The following is a 21,011-nucleotide window of genomic DNA, read 5'->3' as shown; positions in this document are numbered from 1 at the left end:
TAAAAGATAACATTCCTTCTTGAGCTCCTAAGGGTCACATGACCCACCACGATGACACTTAGACCTGAATTACATAAACTATCAGTAATATGTCATTTGATGTACAATGCTCTGTCTCAAAAAAACTTATATTAAGTGTGCCTTGACTTCTAATGGGCAGAACAGCTCTCAGAGCTTTATGAGATGCTCTTCCCAGGTTATAATCCTCAAATTTGGCTCAAATAAAATTTTCCATTTCTTTCTTAGATTAACTGATTCTTTTTTAATCAACATTACTTCTGCTTTTTTTTTCCGATAACGATTTGGTGATTACATATGTTATCACGGATCATTAATCATGCAAAGGTCAGTTCAGGCAGGCCAGAAATGGCATTGGAAAAGGCATCCAGAGCTTCAAACTTCTGAAGGCTGAGACTGAAACTGAAGATGAAGAGCAGATTGTGGTCAAATCTGTGACTGAAGTCCAGCTCCATGCATCTTTAATATAAAACATATTAATAAAACAAAAATACTAGTTAAGAAAGTAGTTTGAGTTGTGTTCAGAAACTTTCAGTTCAACCTAGTAACTGAAACATGTGTTCTGATACCAGAATTTTTGCAAAATTGGTACTCCTGGGTCAAGACTAATCTGAATCTAACATAACTATGGATATACTAGACCTATGTACCAGTACCTCAGGTATCTGTACCAGTAGGGTGTTTTGCCTTATTGAAGGTAGTTTAAGTTAGATCTTCTGCTACCTGTGTAACCAGAAGAATCATAATAGAAGGGAAGATTTTGCAAATGTAAAACATTATAGGAATAAAAATAATAGAGAAAACAGAGCCTCTAATTAAAGCCAAATTTGTTCTTTAATTAAAGATCTTTATTTACAAAGTTATAGGGACATAAAAGAAAGTAAAGTTAAATGGACATACTAACTTAAGGGGGAAAGTAGCAACTTTTCCTTAGGAGTTGGGAGATGGTGAAGGTAAAGCCTAGATTACTGAATGATAAATTGGTACCCCCAATTTTTTTTAAAAGAATTTAACTTAGGTAATTACTTTATAATGTGTGAGCAGGGTTAAGGAAAATCATCAAAGAATAGGAAAATATCCCATTTTACTATCAGGAGTGAGAAACTACCATTACCCCCAGATCTGAAGATAGGAGTTGTTAATAGAACCTAGTGAAACCTACAGGCTAAAAGAGCCTGACAAGAGCTGAAGTTGTAGCTAGAGGAATGTAGCTACTGAGAAACTAAAGAGATGTCTAGGCAAATAGGTATGCAAAGCTGTCCAGTTAAATGACTACTACCTGTTAGTCAAGTCCAATCAATATGGCCAATGTGATGGACTAGAGTGATGGCCAGCAGAAGAGAAATCAATCAAGTTACCTAAACACTAGACTATACCAGAAGGCTGGAGAGTTGCTACAGCCTTGAGGTAGGGTTGTGAAAATTAGTGCTAGCCCTGCTAGAAGAAAGCAAACTGGTCCAAGATTCTTTTACTAGCAGAAGCATCATTCACCAGCTTGATAGGTTCATATCAAGTGGTAGGGTATGTGTTCATTTTCTCCATCAAAAAAAACATATCTGGAACAGCAGCTGCATTGGAATCACCACCAGATAAAGTGTGCACTCCATTTTATTCTGCAAGATCCACGTGTCTTATGCCTAGGCCAAATAGTAAAGTTGAATAAATATGTGGTAGGAATCACCCTCCCTGAACTCTTCAAGTTCATGATGGTGGCCTTAATCTTGGCAGTCCCTGCAGTAGTGCAGTAGTGCTTTTAGTTAGTTATCTTGGTAGGTAGAGGCCGTTCTAGTGGCTTCCACTTGGCCTTCCTAATCTTAACAGACTTTACTCCACAGGTCAAGAAATCAATGTATGCATTCTGCCAGTTGCTGTGTATGTCTATTCCAACCAGGCATTACAGAACTGGAAAATAAACATGGGTTGAGTTTTGGAACCCATTTGACCTACTGACAGTTATAATCAAACCCAAACTTCATCATTACCTCACTTCCATATATTTCCATTCTGATTGGTAGACCACAAAGACATTTTAGCCCTCTAGGAAATAGATGGTTCAGAGCCAGTGACCAGGAGTCACCAAAAACCTAGTTATTTTCTCTTCCCCTGTGTATAGCCACCCTGCTAAATGTATGCAGTTCTCTTTATGGAATGCTAACAGGAAGATTCATAGAATAATATTTTGGTAATATAGCATGGTCCTTCCTCAGGATGACCCAGTTTTTCCTTCATTCAAGGGACTCTGGAACTATGAACTGACTCAAGATGGGGAATTGTTTGAAGGACTATCACACTCTATTGCAGTGATTTAAATAAATCTTCTGTTTCTCAGACCTAGAACTTTTCCCCTTATACAAATCAACTAAGACTTTAAATAAGCTGACCACCTATTTCCTTATGGACACAATGACTAATGAACTAACATTAATATTCCAGTTAAGTCAAAACATTCTGATTATTGATTTTGCTCTGCTGCCCAATATAGTAACCATGCATCCTTGGCCCTGGCAATGGAGTGTCAACACTTTACCCCTATTCCAAGATACATTATCCCCATTTAATTTAGAAAACTCAGTTTGAGGGTAGCAATTTACACTCTCACTCTTGGCTAGCAGAGAATAATTACTACAGAGCTCTTCAAAGAGGCTAGTGCTCTCTCACCAAGTTTTCTCAAAGCTACCAAATTATTTCTCAAATATAATGTCCGCTGGAATCTGCTGCAGAACATGGTTAGAGGATGAGTGAGCAGATTTTATAATAAACCAACTTCAGCATGTTAATTTTCCTAGGCTTGTGATACCCTACAATCCAGCAAATTTACTCCTAGGGACATATACAAGAGAAATGGAAGCATATGTCCACACAAACATTTGTGAACAAATGTTTATAGCAGCATTATTCATAATAGCCAATAGACATTTGAAATAACCCAAATGTCTATTAACTGATGAATGGATAAATAAAATGTGCAATATTCACACAATGAAATATTATTCAATGACATAAAGAAATGAAGTACTGATATGTGCTACAGTACAAAGGAGCTTCGAAGACATTAAGGGAAAGAAGTCACTCAAGAAGGATTGTACATCCTATGGTTCCATTTATATGAAATGTCCAGAATAGGTAAATCTATAGAGAATAGTGTGGTGGCTGCCTAGAGGTGGGGTCTAGAGGAATGGAGGAGTTGGAAGATGATAGCTAACAGGTGGGGTGAGGGTTTCTTTCTGTAGTCATGAAAATATTCTAAATTTGATTGTAGTGATGGTCGCACAATGCTCTGAATATACTAAAAGTCACTGAGGTACAAGTTAAGTGAGTGAATTATATCTCAATTGAGCTGTTAGGCAAAGCAGATGGTGAGGGTGGGTAATAAGGAAGGATTTTCCCTGCAAGGAAACTACCTCGTGGGAGGGAAGAAAAGACTGCTCCCACTGACAAAAGAAGGTCAACCAACTAAACTGGGGGTTAAGATCCTCAACCTCATCAGAAAATACATACATGTCTCCATTCCATTTTTAAGGGTACCACTTCCTTCCAATCAGTGCCTTAAATTTAACATAAAAGATGCTGTGAGGATTTGAAAATATTTTTTTTGGGGAAAAATCTTCAAAAATTTTGGCATTGCAGCTTCAGGAAATAAGGATTTCTTTTAGGACATAGAAGATTTATGGTTTATAATTTCACCTTAATCTGGGCAATTAAAGCCCTGCACTCATCATTTTCTTTTTCTTAGTTCTCCAGCATATTTAAAAGCAACCAGCAAAACCCACATTCTTTATTTTTTTAGTTCCCCTATAATATTTTATGTCAGCAGTTACTTGGTCATACAGAGTCTTACCTTCTGAAGGCACTTGATCCTAGGTGACTACAGGTGACAACTTAAGTATTGTTTATCACTGCATGCCATGGACTAACAGTTTACAATTTACCATGGAAATAAAATAATCAATGTCTTTGTATCTAAGCAGATGAGAAAACCAATTCCATATTCTCATCTTTAAGGTTTTATTCTCCTGGAAACACATTTGGGAATAATCACTGTATCTGTTAGAATTCAAGGAGGAATTCAGAGCCATTATTTGTGTTATGGGGTTGGGATTTGTTATATGAATTAGATCTCCCACATTTGTGAACAGAGTCTATATAAGTGAAAGTTCAGAAGGGGAATTTGTAGTATCAGATAAAAGCCTGCAGTCATTCCTCCTGAAGCTTTGACAAGGAGACAAGTTAGAGGGGATGATAAAACCAAAAATGTACAGTGACCAAAGTGGAACAGTAAAGGCTGAGTTCAGGTAGAGGACTATGGAAAGCTGTTGCATCTGTGTGATTATTTCCTCAGGGTACATAGCTAAAAATTTCATGGTCATCCTGGGGATACAATTATTCAGCTAGAAGACAGCAGTTGGGACAAATATCTGAAAATATTATATAGCAGAGGGAAAATATGCAGAAATTGGAGAATGTAATTCCAAGATTATCCAAGTTGACTTTAATATAATTCAGCACATTATCATCCTGAGTCATTGGCCATAGTGGTCTCTAGAGGAGTGGGGTAGGCTGGTAATGAGAAGAGATAAACCAAAAAAAAGCAGACCTTTTGATTTTACTTTCACCAGTCACAGTAGGCCAGTTATTCAAAATCCAGGACCTCTGCAGTCATTGGTTCCTATTGCCAAGTCTTCAACACTTGATGATATTTTTGGTTTTCTCACATCTCCACTAGGTAAGACCTAAAACATAAGAGGTCCTCAACATGTATATGTTAGTTGTTCAAATGAATTCATGACTGAATAAATAAGGATTTGGTTTTCAAAGTCCTCTAACTGCTTTTCAGCTTCATGCTCATATTATTTTTGCACCCAGTACAGGTAATAGCTACTTGCCCTAGAGATAAGGGACTCAGGAACCCTGTGGTTGATGCACAATGAAAGAAGAAAGGAATAGAGTCAAGTGTTTCATGATTGAAGTGGAGATTCTGCAGACTGTACAGTTTAAAGAGAGTGCTTTCATTCAATTGGAAACATCACGACCTTCCTTATTAAAGAAAAACATGCTCTCTCCTGACCTATTGTGGAGAAGTGGCCACCAGGAGCCATGATTTTGTCTACTGGAGGAGAAAATTAAGGAGTGGATGATCTATAAATTAACCTCATTTCTTTTTTTTTCTTTATAAATCACCTTTGAAGGAAACGATATGTCCTGAAAACGATTTCCTTACAGTCTGGGACTAAAATGGATAAGTCTGAAATGACCAAATATGGACTAAGGTTACCCAAACTCTCAGAATAAGGATAGGATTCAAGTTTTTGTAGAACTTAATACATAGTTAATATGAGGAGCTCTTTTTAAGAAAAATAATACAAAACTATGAGGAAAATTAAATGCTTACTTAGAATAATACAATCAACAAATTATAAATTTAAAAAGCTAGTAGCTACCAAAAATATAACAAATCCCTCCCCCAAAGAAAATGTAATATCTTTTTTTAGATATAATCTTAATATTAATTAACTTCCCAACCACCTATTTAATACTTTTTCCTACATAATCTGGCTGCTCTACTTTTTGAATTCTTCTTCATATGACAGTGATCTTGGCATATCATTTTCTATGGAGAGAATAGATAATTCTGTCTTTAGAATGATTGATGGAAATTTGTTTTTATTACTGGTAATTTAGACCATTTTATTTTATTTTCACAATTTGTTATGATAACATCATTTAAATGTTTTGAATTGTTGTCATGTTTGCAAAGAGTTTTATCAAATGTTCTTCTTATATGAGCTGTATAATTTCAGGGCATTTCACATGTTCTTGTGTATTGACTGGTATTTTGAATTGATGACATACATGAAACAGTTTTCATCAATGTCCACATTGCAGTGTCACTGACATTTTCAACATTTCATGTCAAATCTGCAGTCTTCATTAATTGGTTTATCAAACAATTTAAGAGCTACTCATTACTTCCATTTAAAATTTTCATTATCTTAATTACTTCTTTAACATGATCTGAACATTTTTTGCTCAGTTTTTTCATTATATTAACATAATTCATATTAATTACATCACTCGTCTTAGCTCTTTCACTTCACATTTAATTCATTTTATTTCAATTTTCCCCAAAGCTTTAATAAACACATTTAAAGAAGACAAAAGAAGGCACTCTTCATATGAATCCAAATCATCCAAATAATTTCTCACTTATTTTATCAAAAGATTCCAAAATAACTTTTTAAGTATAAATAATGTATTTATGCTTTATCAACTTTTGAATAAAAATTTGCATCTTGTTTTTTTCAAGTTTCTTTCAAGTATTCAAAACGTATTTTTGAGTCCTTTAAGTTTTGCAACAGCTTCATAAAGAGTAGGCCATCTTATTACATTTGACTTTTTAAAATATAAAAAGCTGGCAAGGGTTTTAAAATATTCCACTGACAAGACCTGTTGAGAAAGCACATAAAGTTTATAAAATAGTGAAATAGTCAACAACTTCAGGTACCACGGGGGCAGGTCTTTTCCAAAGATTATGTCCTATAAATTTTAAAACGTTGTTCAATGTTTGGTTATAATTGTCCAGGACTAGTTTCATTTTGTTGAATAACATCACAGATGCATAGTCTTATGTTGGTGAAAAAGTAAAAATCACTTACAGGGTTCTCTGCTCTAACAGAAACACACAATGATTACAAATAATCTGTGTTTATAACATCTACTCTGGAATTTACGACAATGCCATATTTGATGTCTGGTTTATTTTTTTGTTGTTGTTACTTCATTTTATGGAGACTTCCAATTATTTTGATTAATTCTTTTGGGCAAATGAGTTTCATTTTGTCCATTTTGATATTTTCCCAAGTGCTTGTGCAAAAATCAATCAATTCAGCAATTAACTTGAAGTTATCCATTATTTTAGGATTGCAAATTTTCTTAGTAATCTCTGAAGGACAAGTCTCTTTAACCTAAAAATGTAGTAATTGCAACTACTCAGTTAAAACTGATACTGTTCTTTCTTGTGTTTAAGACATTGTCCTCGTGCATTTTTATTTATTTACATGAAATCCAAGAAAACACCTGCTTCGTCTTTTTGGAGTTGTGTCGAGAGCACACAGGAGCTGGAATGGAAAAATTTAGCAGACTTGAGTGATTGCTGTTGACATATTTTACTTTGGCAAATTATACAAAGACCTGTGACCAAGAGAGTACATGGAGGGGGCTTTTCCCAGGGCCTGGCTAGAGTTAGTGTAAATGAAGGGCCCTGTAACTTAAGCTCCATTGGCTTCGTGGTATATCCACCTCTGCTCAAAATTCTTTCATCTTTTAGTTTTCAACATTCATCTTGGTAATAGTATAAATGATGTTTCATGAAACAGTGTGGACCAATTCTAATCAGACAGATCAGAGGGCATTGTAGTGACAACAGTTGTCAGGAATACCAAAGAAGCTCTAGTCAGAGGAGTTTTTGAAGTTTAAAGCAAAGTGGCATTTCTTTCATGATACCATTCCCTGCTGCCATCTTTATATCTCTATTTTCTTTTCACCACATTATAAGTAAGAGTGTGGGTCCTGGGCCCCTCTTGCCCCTAGGAAGAGCACGTTTTAAATGAACAAGTTTTATACCTCTTCACATCTAGTGCTTGGAATTTGGGGGATGGAAAAGACGAAAAAAATTGCAGAATTCTGGAAAAAAAGGACTAGTGCTCCTATGTTTTCTTTAAAATATTAACCTATTATACCCATTTGCTTATTCTATTTATGTGCGTTTCCCTTTGCCCATTTCTCTTGGACGCCTGACTCTTCTCGGTTAAGGCGTGATTCCAAATATGAAGTCACAGAAGCAAGGTAACTATTGCATTGACCAGGTAGTGAATCAAAGCCACTTGCTGCAATTGTAAAAACTGACACAGCCTCAGTGATGCAGCTGGAAATTTCTAACAGCAATGTCATTCCTTGGCACTAAGATTTAGTTCCTCTAGAACATTCTCACTGAAGCACTTCCAAAGCAGAGGAGAGAGACAGTGTAAAAAAAAAAAAAAAAAAAAAAAACCCTCTGCAGGCACCCCATGCCCAGCAGCTGTATGGATTGGAATCTTTGTGTAAAGCAGACCCAGTCCAAATAAGAACCTTCTGTAGATCTAAATTTTACATTGCGTTGAGATTTTACATTAAAAGTGTTTCCTCACATATCCTTGTCTAGTATCATTAGTATTATTTCTCCATCTCCAACTAGACATGGGAAGGGATAATGACCAGTGTTTGAGAGAAGCATACCAAGTACACAAACCAGTGTCTGGGTCAAAGCAGGCATTTTGTTGAGGAAATACAATATTCAAGTAAGGTTCATGCTCCAGAGACACGTATTATGTTTACTCTGTGGATTGGCAGACCTATAGTTCTAACCCTCTGCATCTATGCAAGCATAGGGCAGCTAAGTCATGTCTTTAGAAGGCATCAATTAAAATATTTTCTCTGTTACTAGTGAGATAAGATTTTAATACAGATTAACCTAAGCTAGCTGTCAACTAGCAGGACCTTGAAGGCATATGACACAGAGAAACTATTAATCTGGAGGTCAGGAATGAAAAAGGGAGTATATGTGTTACTGGGACCCAAAGTGGCAATCAAGATGCTAAAATAAATTAGACTGACCTCCCATTTGTTTGTTTATCTAAGCATTTCAAGTACTGGTTCTGCTTTGGTATGATTACAACATTTTCCTCGATTCATAATTTTATTTTGGAAGCTTGGGAGCTTATCTTCTTCAGTCCATCCATATCTTTGAAGCTGAAATTGGAAATTCTGGCTGCCATCCGAGAAAGCTCCACAGTTGATTTGCCCTTTTTTTTTTCTGAAGCAAAACCAGTTGAGAAATCCCACGCTGCAGACCTTGTCTTTTCTCTGTGATGTGTTAAATATTTTGACTCCATCTGCAAAAGTTTATTCTGCAATTTGTCCCTAATATTTTAAATGTTTGAGTCCACTAAAATTTTAAGTATTTTCTTCAAAGTAAAGTCTTCCAATTAAAAAAAAAGTTTAAACTTTGGTTATCAATGACACTCTAATTCGGACTACAGTTAGTTTCTAGATTCAGGGATGCTGTACACAAAGGACTTCGTCTCTTAACTGAAGATCAAATGCCATCATGGTCTGACCTCAACCTGTGTAAGAATTTCTGCTATTTGTCCAAATGGTAAGTGGGGCAGGCACCTGGAATCTCCTATACCATTCGTTTAATTTTACCCACATATAAGCATTGCATTTCAAGTCTCATGTGTTTCTGGTAGATGACTATAACATTTCTTTATGTTCCAACTTGATTATCAGTTTGCTGATTTTAAGGTTAAACATACCATTAAGTATAGAGAGGGCTAATTGGTCCAATTTGGAGAAATGCTGATAATCAAATTGATGTACCTTCTTGTATTCCAAATGACATTTGAAACAGTTTCCAGCTTTTAATTATGGTGAGATTGCATTTCAAAAAACAAATAAGGTACCTTATTGTTTCATCTGCAGCCAAAAATTTTACCACAACGCTACCTAGGAAGAAAAGACAAAGGCAGAGATCAGCAGATGTTTTTTAAGTTTTTGATTCTTTTTTTTTTCTCTATTTACCAAAAAGGCTATATGTTCAGAATGGAGCAGGATGGACAGTAGCACAAGACTACTCCTTGGATTCTTGGCACTCCAAAATGATTTAGTGGTGGTTTGATAAGTCCAAATAGATTTCTTCAATAAATGAGTGAACAATAAGAATGAATATGTATTATTTCATTCATTCACTCATTCAAGAAATGTTTGTTGAATGCCAACCAGAGGCTAAGCAATTTTCTATGTACTAGGGGCAGTAGCAATGCACAAATAAAGTCTTTGCCCTTCTGGGAACTGCAAACTTGTGGAGGAAATAGAAAATATATATGGTGACAAATGCCTATATTTTCTGCATGTGTAGAAAATATACATATAGATAAATGTGTAGAGAAAATACACAGGAAGCTTATTTATTATTACATAATTTCAAAATTGTGAAATGGAAGTAACTTGTAACTTGCTCAGAGACATATGCCTTCTATGGAGGAGGCCTGAAATGAAGTTCAGTACTACACTATAGAAATAGAATGTGAACCCTGAACCTAAGACACATATGGAATATTAAATTTCCTAGCAGTCACATTTAAAAACAAGTAAGGGGCTTCCCTGGTGGCGCAGTGGTTGAGAGTCTGACTGCCGCTGCAGGGGACACGGGTTCATGCCCCAGTCCAGTAGGATCCCACATGCTGCGGAGCGGCTGTGCCCATGAGCCATGGCCACTAAGCCTGCATGTCCGGAGCCTGTGCTCCGCAACGGGAGAGGCCACAACAGTGAGAGGCTCGAGTACCGCAAAATAAATAAATAAATATAAATAAATAAAAACAAGTAAGAAGAAGCAGGTGGAATTAATTTTAAAATTACGTTTTATTTAACCCAATATATCCAAAATATCATTTCAAGTCAACCTAATAAAATGTATTAGATGTTTTACATTCTATTTTAGTACAAAGTCTTCAAAATTGGGTATATAATTTCCACTTACAGCACATCTCAATTCAGATTAATTACAATTCAAATTCTCAGCTACCACATGCACCTACTGGCTACTGTGTTACACAGTGCAGGTCCCTGTCTCTAGACTGTCAGTTCTAGTTGTCACCACCTATTTCCAGTTTGTCCGTATATTTTCTCTGTACTATGGGTTTTTGTCTTGACAGATGTATCCTATTTATTATTCATTTATTGCATTTTTAATGAGTATTTATTGAGCAGCTTCTAGTTGCTAGGTGTGATTTAGATGTTGAGTATTTTATAGTGAATAAAAACAACAAAAATCCCTGCCCCAATGGCATTTACCTTCTAGTGGGTATTGTTACCTGGGACCATCTCAGATCCCAGGTTATATTTAAGCGTTAGCCCTTCTCAGCTAGTTTGTTACTCAACTAGCACTAACCTATTAAATAAAGGGGGAAAAAAATACATGTGTTCAACCATGTGTTTTCAATTTGCTTTTATTTATTTGAAAGCAGTTTTTATTTAATGAAAAATGTGCTGATATAACTTGAAATCAACCTATTAGACTGGGCTTGTTCTGTGTCTCAGCAGTGATTCTCAACCTTGGCTGGACCGGGAATCACCTGATTGTATTTAGAAAATTCTGACATTACTTTAAAAGGCGGGTTTTTAAAATTATTTACATAGGACAAAGTTAACAGATTAAGATATTACAGCCATTGAAAATATAGTTTTTAAACTCACAGATCCTAAGCGGAGAGGGCATGCCATGCCATGGGGGACCACATGGGGAAGCACCGGGGTTGGCAAGAGGAAGAGAAAGAGGGAAAAATGTGGGCAAGAATATTTATTATGGTTCCAATGGAAAGGAATGGGTGTGGTAGAGTAAACAGGCTTAGGATTGGCTCATTTGAATAATTTCAGCATGCTCTGGACATAGGGGCTGTTCCTAATTGGGGCTGGGTGATTAGGACTGGTGGCCCACTCTGGACCACTATTTAGAAATTAGCTAGCCCTGGGAGGGGCAGTCCCTCGAGAGTCAGCAAATCCTCAAGAGTTCAAAGCATGAGAGTATAGAAAATAGAATGCATGGGTAATGAGGATGCCCAGGCTAAATCATTTAGATGTGGCATTTAATTATGATTTAATTATGATGCAAACCCCTTTGAGAAAGTGGAGACGGCCCTAAAATTAGTTACAAAATCCACTGACTTTCCGAAGTCATTCAGAGCCTGGGTACTCAAAGCATGGCCAGGAGACTGGCAACATCAGCATTCCTTGGACATTCGTTACAAATGCAGATTCTTGGGGCCCCGCCCCAGACCCATCGGGTCAGCTTCTGTATTTCAACAAGATCCCCAGGGTACTAGTGTGCACACTGAAGTTAGAGAGGCCAAGGTCAGGTATCAGTTAGAGAAAGGGTGTCACAAACTTAACTGGACATATTCAGTGTCCGCACTAATTCCAAGTGGTCACTCAATTTCCATGTATTTCTGCTCAGACGTGCCAAAGCCTGTGGCACACACCCTGCAGACCTCCAACAGTCTTTCTGCTGAAGAATCTCTGTTCTGAAGCAACTAACAAATGGGATTTTTTTTTTCCTTAAAGAGCAACGGAGGTCAAAATATCTCAGTGTGAGCTTACCAGTGGGTATGGGTTCTTTATATTTGTCTCTAAATCTGTTCTAATTCATTCCGGCAGCCTCCTTTGATGAGGTTTTTTTCCTCACTTCCATGTTCCCTTTTTTCCAGATTCTGCAACCAAATATGCCTCTCACTGAGAAGTTAGCAATTATAGTTCTCTTTCCTTCAACATGGCCCCGAACTTTAGCAAGGACCATCTTGACCTTGTTCGCAGGCAGAGTTTCTCCCATTTATTAGCCCTTCCATTTTAGAGCTAACATCTCCCATTTTTTTCCTTGCCATCATTTACCTGAATTTGTGAAATACAGAAAAGCATTAGAAATAGAGTTGCAATTACATATCCCAAATAATGAAATACAAAGTCATTTCTAAGACCATTTTCTCCTCCTTATTCAGCTTCACTTCCCAGAAAGATTACTTAGCTTGTTCCTGCCTTAGTACTTCTTTTCTGCCTCTAACACTATCCAGTGAAGAAGTATGAACAATCAGCCTTACCTTAGTTAGGGGGGGAGGGTGGGAAGGCAGAAACAAAACTCTAAAATTCTAGCCCTCTGTCCTTGCCTACATCCCGCAGGTTGATGCAGTGGTCCTTGTTTCAGTAATTTTTTGTTTGTTTGTTTGTTTGTTTTGTTTTGTTTTTGTTTTTTTTGGCTGACTGTCATGCTAACTTGTTCCAAGTTCTCTGGTTTCAGACTCTAGACACTCATATGGGGAGGAGGTGAGGCAGGCTTCACCATGCCTCACACTCTATATTCCATCATCCTGGCAATGGTATTTGGATCAATGGTGGTCATATGACTTAAACAGAGCCAATCAGGGGCCCTCCCTGGGACTGCAGTTTTTTCTCCATCGAGGATTCCAGGAGGAGGCTTGCAGCAGTGATATCTCTTACCCTGTGGAGAGGGTCTGTTGGCAACCAAAAGAAGAAACAAATAGTCAGGAGGAAAGTCAAGCAGAGATGAAAGAGCACTGAAGAATCCCTGAGACATACATTCCTGTAGCTCCCTTTCTCTCTGGCATTTTTCTCTAAGGGGTGGGCCAATAATTTAGTCTTTTGCTTAAGCTGACTTGAGTGGTACTTTATCACTTGCATTTGAAAGAGCCCCAACCAATGCCAATGTATTTTACATTGATATTTATACATTTCCTATTCTGCTGGACTCCACTTTGCCAAAAGCTTAGCATGTGTGTAGCGGGTTACACTTAGATTCACAGGCAAGTATTCAAGGCATTCCCACTTTAGGCAAAAAGTGAAAACTACTATTGGACCAGGTCAGGAAATGAGCTGTTTTGTGATGGAAATACAGATTTAATTCTAGACTCTCAACAAGCTTCCTTCAACTTAACTGAGCAGTGAGATTGCCATAGTGAAATCTTGCAAAGGGTCTAATGGCCCTATTAAACCTACACTAACTCTGCTGCCAGATTGCCTGGGTTCAGATCCTTTCCCCACTACCACATAGAGGCATCTGCATGATGTCTTTTTTTTTTTTTTTTTTTTTTTTTTTTTTTGCGGTACACGGGCCTCTCACTGCTGTGGTTGCGGAACACAGGCTCTGGATGCACAGGCTCAGCGGCCATGGCTTACGGGCCCAGCCACTCCGCAGCATGTGGGATCCTCCCGGACAGGGGCACCAACCCGTGTCCCCTGCATCGGCAGGTGGACTCTCAACCACTGCGCCACCAGAGAAGCCCTGCATGATGTCTTCTTAACTCTCTGTTTCTCTGTCTGTAAAATGGGATGATAGGTTTCTTATGGGGATTAAACAAATATTTTGTAAAGCATTAAGGGCAGTGCTCTGTACAAAGTAAGTGTAATACAATATTTGCAAAAACAAGAAGGTGGGCCAGTTTTTTTCCCAGCTTGTATGTCACCCACTCTTGAAAAAGATATAACACCCAGTCACAGAACCCTTGATAATCCCAGCTTCAGTGTTTCCTGAAAGCCATCTGGTGGGAATCACCTTAAAGTGTGGAGATCAGAGGAAATCATAGTTTCTAGCTAATGCCAGTGAAATCTCAACAGATGGAATGTCATAGACATTTCCTTACTTTGAACACAGACAATACTTCAGAATTCCTTTGTGGGAAAAGAAAGATAATGTGAAGATAAAGGGAGAAATATAATTTTAAAAAGAAAAGAAAAGCAATTGCAGTGTTCTTTTCTGAAATGTTCTTTCTAAATCCATTTGGAAGATATAAGCAAACCTAACATATATATTTCAAGGACATAGATGGCACACGGACAATATGAGATCTTAACAGTGATTTGCCTATCTTGTTTAAATTATTGGCTTCACTAGAGCCCCAACCCATGTTCCATAGTAAGTAGAATTTTTTGACCTCCTCCAATAGATTCACCCCAAATTCTAAATTAGATTAAATGAGGGAGGAAATTTTCTATTAAGAAGAAAACAGTTCTATTTTCTTTCCAGATTACTGTGAGTATACTACCTCATTACTTACACATTGCTATTCAAAGTGGTGCCCACTGGCAACAGCATCACTTGGAAACCTGTTAATCATGCAAATCCCTGTGTCCTTGTCCAAGGTGACAGTTGTACTGGTTTGTCCAAGCCTATACTAGTTTTCAAATTAAAATTCATGCATCCTGGAAACTCCTACAATCCTGGGAAAACCAGCTTTCTGGTCATCTTACCCCAGACCTAGGGAATCTGAGACTCTAGGGTTGGACCCAGGAATCTAGGTTTTACCAAGTTCTCTGAGTCATTTTTATGTGCACTGAAGTTTGAGGAGTGCTACTTTAAGCTATCTGCTCAACACACAGAAGAATGAGCCTCCGTGGACACAGTAGTCACCTAATTTCTCTCTTTACCTTTTAGTTTTAGGTAGCTTTTGTATCTGACAAGACTAACTAAATTCCACTCACCAGCATCTGCTGTGCCATCTGAGAACACTGCCTTCCTCTGCAGAGCCTGTACCATGGTCCAGCCACCAGCCCCGACACTGCATTTTAGATCCATTGTCTGCACTAAGAAAATGAATATATTCACTGCCTGCTGGCAGGGCTGGAGGCCAGGCCACCTTTCCATTCTTTCATGGGATTGTCCTCACGTTTCTCACAGAATCACTTAGAGGAACATCTTCACTGGTGGAAACTGCTGCCTTTCCTTTGGCTTTCCTGATCTCTCTCTGCATTTTTGTCAATGAGCTTTACATGAGCCCCGTGGTTCAGTAACTTCCCACACGGTTTCTCAATTATCCTCTTTGGCTTGAATGTATGACTTCAGGTCTATTGCTTGTCCCTTGCTGTGAGCTCTCCCCAGTGCTGTCCCAAGTCAAGCCCTAGCAGTCTGCAGCAAGAGTGGTGGTTTTTAGTCATATTTCCAGAGTCATCCCCAAATAATATTGTGCGTTGGGCCATGATTGACTTTGTCACCTACTAGTTTACTTTCTTTCCTGCCTGAGAGTTTCTCACTCCAGTTTCCATCTGTCACTTGTTCTGTGTTGTCTTTAACTGACTATCAAGGAATCCAGGCTACGGTTCTGATAGATGAGGTGTTCCCTCAGAATAAAGAGTGGGACACTTCCTCCTCCAACTCAAATGGAAAACAACGTGGAGATCTCAAGGAAAGTGATGGTCATAGAGGAATTAGTGAGTCAACATATTGCTGCTCAAATATCCTCCTGTGGTAACCTGGATGTATATAGGCCCTCAAACGTGTCCAGGTCCAAGTCCCTGGAAGCTGTGAATACTACCTTATATGGGAAAAGATATTTTACATATGTGACTAAGTTAAAGATCTTGAGATAGGGAGATTATTCTGAATTTCAGTATTTGGGTGGTCCCTAAATGTAATCACAAGTGTCTGTATAAGAGGGAGGAAAAAGAGATTTGGCAGCATAACAAGAAATCAATGGGATACTGATGCAAGATGCTACACTGTTGCCTTTGAATATGGAGGAATGGACCACGAGCAATGGCGTGAAAGCAATGCAGTTCTTGAATCTGGTAACAGCAAAGAAATGGACTTTCCCCTAGGGCCTCTGGGGAAAATGACACCTTGATTTAGCCTTGTGAAACCAATGTATATAAATGAAACATATAGTTATACATACTGATCACTATAAAATAATAAATTAATGTTGTTTTAAGCCATTAAGTTTGTGGTAATTTGTTATGTCATCAATAGTAAACTAATACACTGACCAACTACATGGGCTTATGCTCAGACATCAAGAGAGAATGCCTTTGCAGTGTTGCTTCTTTTGCTTCTCCAGCAAGGCCAGGCCAGACCATTTTCTCCTACAGCAAGACTACAGGTAACACCTGATGAATGACCACGTGAAGACTCAGTTCTCCATGTCTGAGAAGCAGACACTTCCTGCTGTCCAGCAGTGTCTTGAGCCCCTGACTTTTTATCTCTCAAGTTGTGCAAAATAGAAAAAATATCTACTACTAGATTAATCTCCTTGTCTCCTTTTCCAGACTCTGCTTCACTTTTTGGTCACACGCTGTCAGATCCCACGTACCCACATTTATTGGTGATGATTGCCAATGACGATTGGCTGCAGTTTCTACTCTGGGACTAAATCTTGAATCTAGTACTAAGATCTTATCTTCTTTAGGACAATGGCTCTCACTTCCTTTACTCCAAAGCTGGAAAGCTCTGTCTTATATACCTTTATTCTGGTAGATGTGAAAGAGAAAGAGATTTGGGGATCATACAGCTGGATTTGCATCTGGACTCTGCTACAGAGTAGCACTCTGTTGCAGGATATTGAACAAGTTTCAATTCTCTGAGTTATAAATTTTCTTTCTTTTTAATTTTTTATTTATCTGTAAGAAAAGTGTAATAATGCCTACCTCCTTGGAGGAATGTAAGGACTAACTGAGCTAATACACACTGTATTAGTGAGGGTTCTCCAGAGAAATAAAACTAATAGGAAATAGGTATATGTGTACATACACACATGTGTGTGTATATGTACACATAAATATACTTATATGTTTATCTATATGTGTGTGTGTATACACACACACACACATATGGAGATTTATTGTACAGAATAGGTCACATAATTAAGGAGGCTGTTAAGTTCCACAATCTTCCATCTGCAAGCTGGAGAACAAAGAAAGACAGTGCTGTAAGTTCTGGCCTGAGTGAAGGAGAAGGCCAATGTCCCAGCTTGAATACTGTCAGAGAGAGTGAATTCTCCCTTATTGCTCCTTTTTTTATTATTCAGGCCTTCAAGGGATTGGATGAGGCCCACCCAAACTGGGGAGGACAATCTGCTTTATTCAATCTACCAATTCAAATGTTAATTTCATCCAGAAATGCCCTCACAGAGACATCCAGAATAATGATTGACCAAATATCTGGGTACTCTATGCCCCAGTCAATTTGACTCATAAAATTAACCATCACATGCACAAAACATCTGTTACCTTCCAGGGGCACAACAAATGCAAGTTGTCTGTATTAACAGCCTTACTTGAATCCAGTAAGTAACAGGAAAGGAAGGAAGGGAGGAAGGAAGAAGGAAGGAAGGAAAGAAGGAAGGAAGGAAGGGAGGGAGGGAGGAAGGGAGGGAGGAAGGGGAAGGGAAGGGAAGGGAAGGGAAGAGAAAAGAAAAGAAAAGAAGTTAAAAGAAAAAAGTGAAAACTCAGCTAAGCTGCCCTAGAAGGCTAGGCATTGTGTACCAGGTAAAATAAGTGAAAACAAAAATGATTCCTTGGTGGATACATGTCATTACACATTTGTCAAAGCCAATAGAATGTACAACACCAAGAGTGAACCCTAATGTAAGCGATGGACTCTGGGTGATACGGATGTGTCAGTGCAGGTTCATCAGCTGTAACAAATGTCCCACTGTGGTGGGGGATATTGATAGTGGGGGAACCTGTGTACATGCTGGGAGAGGAGAAGGGCACATATGGTAAATCTCTGTACTTTCTGCTCACTGTAACCTAATGCTTACCCTAAAAATAAAGTCTATAAAAAACCATAAGCAATAACTATCAAACAAAAATACGGTTCTCCTAAGTGGTAGAAATGGATTTCAATACAGTGAGTGTTTCTTATGGTCTGTGGGATAAATAGTAGTCAAAGAGAAAGCTGAAGGACCCTTTGCTTCCTAGTGTCTTTTCTTTTCCTGCAAAAATGTTTGTTCCTTCTTAAAAGATGTTATTTTTCATTGTTTGCTGAAAACCAGCAGAATACAACTACAAATCGAAGCTCACAGAACGGTTCATGACCAGGGTAACTTTTCAGCTCAGTCTATGTTGCTTCAGCCCCTCACCTGGAATATTTGCTCTACCCCAAGAACATTATAAAATCTGTTTATTATTTTTTTAAAAAAAATCACAGAATGTTAAATGTTCTCTTCCTTAAGAAAATTCACCCAGCGTGCTTTCTTATTAATATTTAACCACAAGGAGATGATGTAAAAAAATATATGGAGAGAACATTATTTCCTCTCAATGTCAGGGAAAATAAAATGTCTAGAGGAGAGTTTTTAATAATATTGAGTTCACCTCAATAAACCCGGCTTAAAGCAGAGAGTTTATCTGTAAAGGACCAGACAGTAAATATTTTTGGTTGAACGGGGCGATATGATCTCAGTCACAACTACTGAACTCTGCTGTTGTAGCACAGAAGCTGTCATAGACAAAACATAAATAAATGATCTGGCCTGGCCCGTGTGTGGCAGTAAACCTCTGTTCACAAGAACAGGTTTGTGGGCCAAGGCCCATGGACCACAGTCTGGGTACCTTTGATTTAAATCCCGGTACCATCCATTACCATGTCACACACTTTTTTTTTTTTTTTTGGCTGTGCCACTCAGCATGCAGGATCTTAGATGCCCTGACCAGGGATTGAACCTGTGCCCCCTTCAGTGGAAGGATGGAGTCTTAAACCACTGGACCACCAGGGAATTCCCACCTTGTCACCCATTTTTCATCTTCATCAAAGCAAACAAACAAATGTGCAAGAAAACACCCCATGACCCAAACATCTCAGTTACTTCTCAGCCTCTAGATATCAGCAAATACTTCTTCAGGGCCCTGTAGCTTCTTGGCATTGAGGTAATAGATCTTCAGATCAACGGAATTCAAAAACATTCATTAATTTCTGGCTGTACACAGACCTGTGCAAAATGTCTTCTTATTCCCTCTTTTTGTCCAGTAGTTGCTATCACTGCTACTAACAGTCATTTGGGCGACAGCATCTCTCTTCCAGAATCTCCTTCAGACCCTCTCAGCAGCCCTCAGGTACTGTCTCAATCTTTTTAATTAGAAGCTTCGTATCTAAAAAAATAAATTGTAAAAGGTTTTCAGAATGCTTTTGTATTTCTGTAGAGAATGTAACTTTTTTTTGTTATACACATGGCGTTTTATAAATAACAGGATAAAAAAGTCAAAAAAATACAGAAATGTGTGATGAAGACAGGTAACATCACCTATACAGATGATGATCTGTAGATCTTACACTTTGGAGCTTTGCTAATCGAAACTAGTGATAAGACTATTGACACTGCATCTCAGCTACTAGAAGAATAATATCTGTGCGTAGTTGAAAAGTTAAACTATAGAAGCACCTTCCTAAGTTTTTATCCTCAAAGTAGATCACAGGTTGTGTTAGCAAACCAGATAGCTTGTATGTGATCCAGTGTTGCTCGTACCTGCTCTAAGCAAAATGAGATTGGGAACCCCAGTTTCTCCTTTCTTGTCAGCAGCCACTCAGATCTCCTCATAAAACTTTAACCCTCCTGTTCTGAAGACATCCCACTGGCATCTCTATCCTGTCTTTTTAAATTCAATTCTAAGACCAAGGCCATGTGATGAATTTGTCAGACTAGTTAGGCCAGAAAATATGAGAGGTGTCAGAACAATTTATTTCACCTGGAAAAACAACAATTTAAAATGAAAAAAATTCAAAATCTATTATGTCCAGGAAAGCTTTTGGTGACTTTCCAAGATCTGGTGAATAGGGAATAATTGACAAATGGAGCTTGTTTATCCATGGAGCGCAGCAGAACAGCTAATTGAATAAATCTCAGGCTGAAATGTATTTTCATAAACAACTTCCTAATTCAATTCAGCATTTTAATGTCTTGTTGCTTACTTTCATTTAAGCTATGAAACAGCTAAATCTTTTTCAAGTGTTTCACAAAAATAACCTTCCCCTGTGTAAGTCAACCTATGCTTCATCAATTAACTCTCCTGTGGTCAAAAAGCAGATAGAATTGACTGCTGGCAATTCTCACACTTGGACCAGTGGTACGGATTATCTCGGGTTAACCAATCAAAAGATCAAAGACACAAGATCACAGGGATGAAAGGATACAAAGTGAGGGAAGCTGGACAAAAAATATCACTTAATGGGCTGACTGGTGAAATTGATGGATGATTCTTCCTTTTCTTCTGATAGTAGATAAGCATAATTCTGAATCCTATTCTTGCACCTACCCACCCACTTCCAAATATGACTTGGAAACAAGGTGTTAGCTGATTTCCCCCTCTGCTTGTCATGGGTATATAACACATGGATTCTACTGTGAAACAAAATTACATTTTAAAAAAGCAACATTGGCTATACTCAATAGAATTTATAGTACAAAGCCAGGATAGGGCAAATTCACTTTTTCACAGCAGTTAATATTTTCTATTTTGTCGAGGATAATGTAATTTACAGGTAGTTTGATTTTTAATTTTCCAAATATTGCAGATAGTCTTAATTTATGTTATCAATGTGCTTTCCCCTCAACATGCTGAGACATGATTTCTCGGTTTATATAAAAATGTTAATCCTCATTCTTTGGATGATAATGAAAGGTCAG

The sequence above is a fragment of the Mesoplodon densirostris genome, chromosome 5 (assembly GCF_025265405.1).
Source record: "Mesoplodon densirostris isolate mMesDen1 chromosome 5, mMesDen1 primary haplotype, whole genome shotgun sequence".
NCBI classification, from domain to species: domain Eukaryota; kingdom Metazoa; phylum Chordata; class Mammalia; order Artiodactyla; family Ziphiidae; genus Mesoplodon; species Mesoplodon densirostris.
This window is presented reverse-complemented; position numbering follows the sequence as displayed.